This window comes from Alligator sinensis, unplaced genomic scaffold (genome assembly GCF_000455745.1).
Source record: "Alligator sinensis unplaced genomic scaffold, ASM45574v1 scaffold558_1, whole genome shotgun sequence".
NCBI lineage: Eukaryota > Metazoa > Chordata > Crocodylia > Alligatoridae > Alligator > Alligator sinensis.
The window spans coordinates 9,937-19,090 of record NW_005842792.1 but is presented as its reverse complement, the minus strand read 5'-3'; the positions used below and the strand labels follow the sequence as shown (position 1 = coordinate 19,090).

Below are 9,154 nucleotides of genomic sequence, written 5' to 3'. Positions count from 1 at the left end.
ACTCTTTCCTGCACCAGAAGAGTGGTGTTGCCACATTGCAGCTTCCTACATGCTGAGCCAGAAGGGTCTATTTCAAGTACTGAAAAGTTTCTAAGCAGAAAGCCATACACTGCCCAGAAGTATCTTCTCCCATTTCTAAGCCACAAGCTGACTGGGCTTCTGGCAAAAGAAAAAAGAGAGTATAAGATTTCAGACTACTGAGAGGAACCCACATCTCTGTATACACACATGCATATTCCTAAGGCTCCATCTCCTCGGTTGTTGAGGACAGTACAAATATTGCATGCATTAGGAATGGGATCTCTTTCCAGAGGATTAATGTGATTTTTGTAGAATTTTCTGCTGGAGTACTGAACCAACCAAATAGCAATGACAAGCAGAGCTGATAGTGTAACATTAACTCACTTTGTCTACTGTGTAAATGCCAATTATATGGTGACATGTCAATGGTGAATGTTTGCAATACACTAGGATAGCTACAACAGATTCAAAATGGGCCTGATTTTCTGCAGACATGAACATGTGTAAAACCCACTTTTCTGAGCAGTCCCAATTTCTTTGATGAGACTATTCACAAGCGGAAAAATCTATACCTCTTGTAGTAACTGTCTGCAGAATACAGCCCTAGTTCCTTACCAGACAGGCTTAAAAGTTAAGATTTCACTGTTAAAAATACTCAATGTGTTTTTATAAACACGCAAATATAGACATATATAAAATATTAGGGTCAAGATGCAAATAATGAAATTTCAAAGTCAATAGGATTATTACTTGCTTGCTAAGGCTCTTAAGACCTAATTTAAACAGGAGGTTGCATCCCGGGCCATGCACGAAGTCTTTAAAACACTATCAACTCTAGAAAAACATTGACCTCAGATACTGCAAAGTGAGCTAGGAGGATTCAACTACCTAGTGTGAAGTTTTTAAGTATCTTTATTCTTGGCTTTGAAACCTACCCATGCCTCCTGATAAATGTTAGGGATACCAAGCAGTTTAAGCATTTGTTTATTAAAAAAGCATTTACTCTTTAATAATAAGCATTTTCACATGTGTTTGTTCCTTCCCTTCTTCCATTGACTTAAAGGAGAGGAAGCTTTGGCAACTTCTAAGGACTTGTATTAGGTAACCAGTTCAGCTCCAAAATCCCAAAAATAAACAGTAGCACTCACTGAACAAGCCCGAGAAAATCCGTCATAAAAATACATGCACAAGGCTTTTCTTTTACCTAATTATGAGCATAAGAACACAAGCTTTTTTGTTGCTTTCCCTGACAGCTAAGCTCCATGAAGCACATGAATGCTATCAGATGAGAAACTTTGGCCCTTAGTTTGGGGTATAGTAGACCACAGCAGTCCCATTAAGCCACTGGGAAAAGCACGGCCAGAACTAAGGGAAATTACTTTCTCATTTTTAATGCCTTGCATGAAGGGTTTCTCAACCTCTTTACAGAAAACAAACCACAGACATTTTTGGTACCCTGGAAAAGTCGTATAAGTGAATATGACTCCCCTGAAGCCAAACTATGTTTGGTCTCTTGAGTCTTATATTAATTTAGGCCTTCAGTCCCTAGCGTTCCGTTAAAATGTTAAGTTTATTTTAGTAAACAGGAATCACATTACCTGTGAAGGGGGAAATATTAAGATAGGCTTGCTGGACTGCATGTATAATGAGCTGAAAGAGAAAGAAAGAAAGAAAAAATAGTTGCAGCATACCTGTTTGACCTTCTTGTACACTGGCTTCAAATGAAAAAGAGGGCCTGGAACTCCACCTTCCATGTCAGGCACACTCCTCATTACCCCTCACCCTGCCCCAGAGGATATTCAGGGTATAACCTCCTGCATGGAAATGTCTCATCTGCATTCCTTTTACACAGAAAGCACCAGAGGGATAGCTCCTTTAAGCTAGTCTGCCATACTTCGTGCTTATATATCCTAAGAATCTAGAAGCAATAAAAAATGTTCTGGGCCTTCCAAAACAGGGTAAGACGCATCAGATTTTAACTGAACTGAGCAGTTTGAAGAGGCAATACCAATCCATTTGCACATCACTGAATGTATGGTGTGCAAAGCTTGGCTCAAGGGTTCAAAATATTTTCTTCTCGCTCAGACTCTTTAAGAAGTTTGAGGAAGACACTGCATCACACTTGCTGGTCGGACACAGCAACAAATCTAAAAGCTGTATCTCTGCCAAAGGAACAGCAAGCAGTAGCATCTCCTCCAGGGATGAGCTGTAACAGATACATTAGAGTATATTGGATGAGTCTGGGCCTGAGCGTCAAAATCTTTTTTCTGTGTGAAGAAGCAGCATCCAAGGTAAGTAAATTTAATCTTTTTGCTATTGCCAAGCAGCTGCAGGAGCATTCACACCAGCTCTGCCTCTTGCAGACCAGCAACACCACTAGACACTTTTAGGTTACCCTAACCAGGTTGAACACAGAAGTTATTTACCAACTGAATCCAGTGTCACCACCAACACCAAGCAGAGCGATCCCTCCACCAATATAAATGAATGACAGCAGCAATCCCACAACTGGAAACAGTGACATCAACGCCAGTATTTATGCATTTTTTATGTCACGTATATACCCTAAAATCCAAGACAGGCATATTTTATATGCCTAAATGAAAGATAAAAGGTCACCCTCCTTCTAAATGAGCTCTCAGCCCTCCTTAGATCATAAAGGAGTTTTCTTTGACTCACAAAGCCAGACTACGTCTGCCTGAGTTCAGTCATCTTGTAAAATACCCAAATCTTCTCTCTTCTCACTGCTTCCAGCTAAACCCCACAGCTCCACACTTCTTACCTTGACTTTGATAACTGTGACCTTCTTCATCCTCTCCTGTTGTTCAGTCTAGTCAAAATGCCCTTGTTAAACTCTCCTTCTCCTTGCTTTAACCACACCACACATCAATGCATCCAGCTCAAATTTCTACCTTAGTCTGGTAAATTGTACAATAAATCGCTACAAGAGAGACCACTTTCAAAAAATGTTTATTTACCAAAATTTGCTAATAAGTAAAGCCAGCTGCTATTTCACGGCTGTTGATTGTGTATGAAATGACCTCACTGGTCTCAGTCAACCCAAATCAACTGTCTGCATGTATCTGTGAGGTGTAATGAGAAGCAGAGCGCAGATCTTCCTTTATCGTCCAAAGGTTCTGATGAATTAAAAGCAAAGATCCTGTTATCTGCTCTAGCTGTGTATTCCTCACCTCAAATGTTCATCGGAACTATGCAAAACTAGCTACTATCATAAAAACTGGCATTTTTTGCCTGTTTTCAAGTTTTGCTACAAAACCCAAATTCAGCCTATGGTTGTCAAAAGATGATCTGAGTTCGTCAATGAATCTTTTGGCAAACTTATGACATCTGGGCTGAGTTATGTCAGGGAGGAAACCATACACAAAGTTATTTCATGGAGATTCCTTGGGAAACCTAAATCTGACTTTTGCAATGGGAAGTTGTAAAGAAGCAACTAGGCTGGTCACAGTCACGGATGTTAATCGCAGGTTGCTGTCAGCAAGGCAAAACAAAACAAAAAGCAGTCTAGGAAATTCACCATCCACTTTCCAACCCAGCAAGAGAAAAAACACCAAGCCACAAGGGCAGACACGTGCAGCTGTGTCCAGACCCTTCCAATAGTGTTATATGTTGCAAGTACTGGGTTATACTGTTGGGACTAAAAATAATTCGACTTGTAACTTCTGATCCAGGAGTGCTCAGGAAAGAGTACTAATCTTGAAACTATATACACTAGTGTTTCTATGTGCTGTCAAGCCACAGAACATTACACTTTAATGTACTGGTTTCATCTACTTTCTTAATCTTTTCCGTATTTATGTTATTACTGAAAAAGAAGTAAAACGTTAACCTCTCTAGACTGTTGAAGCGTAGAAAAAGGAAACGCTTAAGATGTCCTTAGATGGGTGGGAATCAAAGCGCTACTGAACTCTGGCCTAGACGGGCTACTACAGGCAACCCCCCCTTAGCGGTCTTAATCGGTTCCTGAAAAACCGAGCATTAAGCAAAGCCGAAAGTATGTGACACCCCAAGAAGGTGACCGCAATTGTTTTTAATGACCCAAGATGGCAACTGCAAGCGTTACAACGAAACTCACTCTGCGCTAAGTGAAATCAGGTATTAATTTAAAGCGAGCGTTATAGCAAAGTCGCGCTAAGAGAAACAGCATTAAGCAGGGGATGGCCTGTATAGGGGAGCTTCCATTAGTAGCATTTCTTCATTTCCTGAAATTATCCTGACATTTTATTACGCTCACGTTCAGTTAACGCCAAGAAGTTGCGATAAAATATACATTATAACATCGGTGACACCCATGCTATCGAGTCTAGTCATTCTGACGACCATTTTCCTCCTCCTCCTGCCCTGACTGAAAAGACCAACGTGATCGAAGCAGCTGCTGTCCCCATAAACTCATCATCCGTGTCTTAGGGGGCGTCGGTTGTAGCCGTGACGGTCTAAGGAAGAGCCGCAGAGACTTCCTCGGCCTGGCAACGGGTTTGGAAACCCGAAAGCTTGCTAAAAAAAACTCTTTAAGCTGGTCTAATAAAACACATCCGATTCACCCACAAAACCTCGTCTGCCTAGTCCGCGCTTGGACGCTATCTGCAGGCCGTTACGATAAAGGTCCCCAGAGATAAAAAAACATTCGTTTTTCTTGCTCTCTTTTGCTTCTTTAGTCACCAAAACAGTATTAGGAGGGAAACAGAGGAGTCAAAATAATCCCAAGGAGGCGGCCGTCTCACAGACCACAAAGCTTTTGGGGAAGAGAGATGCTATGACACAGCAGGGCCAGGTGAGGTTTGCATCTTGCCAGTGCTGAGGCAACACTTTGAAACAGAGCAAACAAATTAAATTAAATTAAATAAAAAACAGTCCCAGGGAGGTGCCAGGCAGGCCACAGGCCCAAAGGAGCAGCGAGCGGTGCCCCCTGGACCCCCTGCAGCTCCAGGGGAGCAGGTCCCGGAAGCGGCCCTTCCCGCCCGCCGTAGTACGGGAGCCCCGCCCCCTCTCCGCGCGCGCCGGGTGACGCAACAGACCCCTCACGTAGCAACGGGCAACCCCGCCCCCTCCGGCGCCAGAAAGCGCTCTCCCCCACCCCGGTCCCGCTGGCCGCGCGGACTGGACTCACCCTGAGGCGTATGCGCACACGTGCTCCCGCCACTTCCGCGTTCCAGCCACTTCCGGGCGGGGGGTGGAGTTTGTGCCTTGGGGCGGGCGCCGTGCAAACAGCGCGGGAGCGGTCCGGGGTGAAGCGAGGAGCTGTTTGCCTTCGCTTGTTTAAATCGTGTCTCAGTGCATCTCCGTGCAAGAGGCGGGGGCCTCCCCACCTCGGCGCTGTGGTCATTGGCGAAGGGTAGGTGAGGCTCAGGAGCATCCGAGCCCTCCGGCCTCGGGCCTGCAGGTGTGATGCAGCCCATGTATTTGGGAGTACAGGCAGTCTTCGGACTTAGGACACAATTGGTTCCTAAAACCCAAAACCTTGGAACCACTCTTCTCATAAGAAACAATGTTATAAATGGGGGATTGGTTCCTGAACCAAGACCGACTTTCACCAAAAATACCCCAGAACGTTGTACTCGATCACTTATAGATGAGTAATATAGCTACATGAATGTATTTCTACTGTAAACAGCAATCGTATTGCTTTGGAAGGACTTCTTTGAGGTGACTTTGGACGTTTTGAAAGGCGCTTGGTTGGACTTTTTGAAGGGCTCTTGGCTGGCGTCTTCACAGGAGTCCTGGCTGCAGGTTTTTCTGGAGTTTTGTCCGCTTTCTTAGGGAAAGCGTCCAAGGAAGTTTGGACAGGTGTTCTCCAGGGAGATGGGCGACGCGGCGAACTTGCTCGCTGGCATGGCGTTGCATTGGATCAAGCGTCGTAAAGTCAACACTGACGTCAGGGTGTCAATTTATAAACATTGTAACTCGAAACGTTGTAAGTCGAGGCCTGCCTGTATCTGAAACCCCAGGCTGGAAAGTCGGGTGGAGGATACTTGCCGGTTGTAGCGCCGCATATGGTATTTGAACATTTGAGTTTTGCTCAGTCGAGAGGATTCAGAACTGATTTGGCTGATTAGACCTGGAATACAGAAAGTTGTTTTTTTTTTTTAAAAACTCCCCAAAAACACATGAATGTCAGCAGTTGTCAGAGTCCGCGGCTCTGAGACTGACTGTCTTCAAATGCCTCTATGGCAATTGCAGAGCAGAAGGAAGTGGGCTTTTCCCTGTGGCTGTAGGGGACAGGACTAGGAGCAAGGGTCTCAAACTGGAGCAGGTGAGATTTAGGCTGGAAATTAGGAGGACCTTTCTGACAGTATGGTGGCTGGGCATTGGAACAGGCTACCTGGAGAAGTGGAATCTCCATCCTTCGAAGTTTGCTAGAGCCGGTTGGACAGGCACTTGGCCAGGATGGTTTAGTCAGAGGGCTGGACTAGAGGACACGGTGAGGTCCCTTCCACCCCTACTTTTCTACGATCAACTCAGACAGGTTGTGCACAGGCCTTGTCAATGCTGGCAAGAGCAGGGTCTGCACTTTGCTGTAGGTTCTGATCTATTAGTGGCAGCTTGAGTTGAGACATGCTGTCAGGCAGCTGCCAGCCATGTATGCACCTTGTTTACTATACTCAGATTAGGTCTTCATAACCCACTATTTAAAAAGCCATTTGAATCCTGGTATGTTGTAGTGCTTCTCTTGTTGCTGTCACTTCTGGAGATAAAATGTTGCCTTGGTGGGAAATTAATGGCCAAAAGTCAGAGCCCTTAAACTGACTTCCATACTCAGGAACAGGATAGAGACGTACTTTTTTTATGAAGTGAAGGGAACACCCTGAAGACTTACTTGCTTTTCAGCCATGGAAAAAGGGACTAGGAAACCGCTTGAAGGCATGCTGAGACACTGAATTTAAGAGCAGCTTAGAGATAAGAGAGAGAAGCTCATACTCTAGTTGTTTCTTTGTCTTTGCGACCCTCCAGGGCCCTGACAACTTAACATAAAGACAGTGACTCTGGAAGAGCCATTGTCTAGGTCCAGAAGTATATTTTCCAACTTTCTCCAGAGAGCTGTATGTGTGTGTGCAATTGGGATTGTGGAACACATTTTAGTAGAACACATTTTTTTCCAGTATCATCAGTTGATAACAGAGCTATCAAGTACGTGCCCCCCTCCCCTTGCCCCTCCAGCAAAATCTTTCAAGCAATGCAGGAAAAAAAAAAAAGCAAGTAAGTTGAAGCTGCTTTTCTAGAACACGTCACCAGACACATTCTGGACTGCAATGACCACATAAACCAAACATGACTTCTTCAGCCTGTTCTTCAGTGCAGACTTCAGCCTGTTCCCCATATTAATGGCAAACCTTTCTGGGAAGAATTTAAAGATAATAAACTCAGGTGACTGCAGTGCCTGACCACATAACCATCATCTACACCCCTCCCTGCCCTCCAGCAAAAATAAAAGTTGGTGCCTGTGGTTAAGATTTTTCAGGAATGAATCCTGCAAGATTACCAACCATGGAATTTACATGGAAGTTGTCAGTCATTGCGAATTTTGCAGGATTTGACTCTCATTGTTACAGAAAGTAAATATGTATACAGGTAGTCCTTGACTTACAATGTTTAGAGTTACATTTCACACTTACAATGTTTATAAATTGACACCCTGTTTCAACTTTCTGACATCGGTTTCGACTTTACAATGCTTGATCTGACACCACACCGTGCCAGCGAACAAGTTTGCTGTGTCACCCATCTCCGTGGAGAACATCTTCTCAAACTTCCTTGGACACTGCCTTTAAGAAAGCAGCCAAGACTCCAGAAAAGACTCCAGCCAAGAACCCTTCAAAAAGTCCAACAAAATCACCTCAAAGAAGTCTTTCCAAATCAATATGATTGCTATTTACAATATATAAATACATTAATGTAGCTATATTACTCATCTATAATTGATTGAGTTCAAAAGTCTGGGGTATTTTTGCTGAAAATAGGGTATTGGGCCTTGGTTCAGGAACCAATCCCCCATTTATAACATTGTTTCCTACAGGAAAATCAGTTCCCAGTTACAACATTTCAACTTAAGATGCGGTTTTCAGGAACCAATTGTGTAGTAAGTCTGAGGACTGCCTGTATAATGGGTTGCCATTAGATGACCATGTCATACATTTGTAGAAAATATTTAAAATATTTTTTTCCTGAACTATAAGAAAAATGACTGTTATTCATATTTCTAAACCATCTTGCAGGTATGTGTATGTGACTTTCATAAGTGTGTGTGTGTGTGTGTAAATCACATTTATTTAATTTTAAAATGTAAAATATCAGACTTAAATCCCAGTTGTGCAAAAATGAACACGCACACAACTATTCTAACAAAGGCCCATTAGGGCCCACCATCAAGTTGAGCAGTTGCCATAAGTCTCTGCAGTACCAGAGTGTTAATAAGGGGTAGGGGATTGCAATGGTGCAGTAGCCACCCACTTTGGTTTCTTTGAAGGTGTAGAGAGGAGGCACCTGGTTCCTCATCAGACCAGTGCATAGCGGGTAGTGGCTGTAAGGGAGCTGGACCAGCTTCCAAATGGGGTACTCTCCTGTTTGGGGCTGCCCCAGCCTGTTTCAGCAGCTGCTGGCAGGAGGGGGAGTCAGGGCAGTGGCATAGCATGCCCTATGCAGAGCATGGTTGGGATGAGGGGAAATATGCCAACTTCTGAAGAGCAGCAGTGTTAGTTGCTACCACGCAGCCTCCCTACACCAGCTGCTGTTGCAGGCTCCAGATGCTGCAGTGGTGGGGACTGGTTTCCCATACCCTAGTTGCAGCACCCCCTACAGTATGGACTCCCCAGGAGCTGCGAGTCTGGCCCCCTTACAAATAGACATCTGGGTCTTGTGCCCCCCCATGTCCCCCTTCCACCAATATGCTATGACCCATCTATCCACAGCAACTAAAACCCACACATGCCACAGCAGCAGCAACTGGAGTGCAGAGAGCTCAAGGCATGGCAAGCAACACTGCCACCACCATCACAGCTGCCGCTCTCCAATGGTTGCCATAATATCCCTCCTACACTCACGTCTTTGCCCAGCAAAAAATAATCTTTTAGACCTGGACATTTCCCTACTAAACTGTAACATACTTTCATTCCTTTCA

General features: G+C 44.3%; 1 protein-coding gene across 7 annotated transcripts in view; it reads right to left on the bottom strand.

Moving 5' to 3' along the window:
- The window catches only part of ALG6 (ALG6, alpha-1,3-glucosyltransferase), a 32,218-nt gene extending 27,007 nt beyond the window's left edge, over window positions 1-5,211 (bottom strand). For 2 of the 7 annotated variants that reach the window (XM_014525379.1, XM_025191175.1), the window contains exons 1-2: window positions 5,150-5,211; window positions 1,620-1,671 (exon numbers count right to left, since the gene is read on the bottom strand). The gene's annotated coding sequence lies outside the window, so the exon portion shown is untranslated. Of the gene's footprint in view, window positions 1-2; window positions 160-1,619; window positions 1,672-2,999; window positions 5,022-5,149 lie in introns of those variants that run through there. The other 5 variants (XM_025191174.1, XM_025191170.1, XM_025191173.1 and 2 more) reach the window with 4 other exon arrangements.
- Window positions 5,212-9,154: the final 3,943 nt, after the last annotated feature.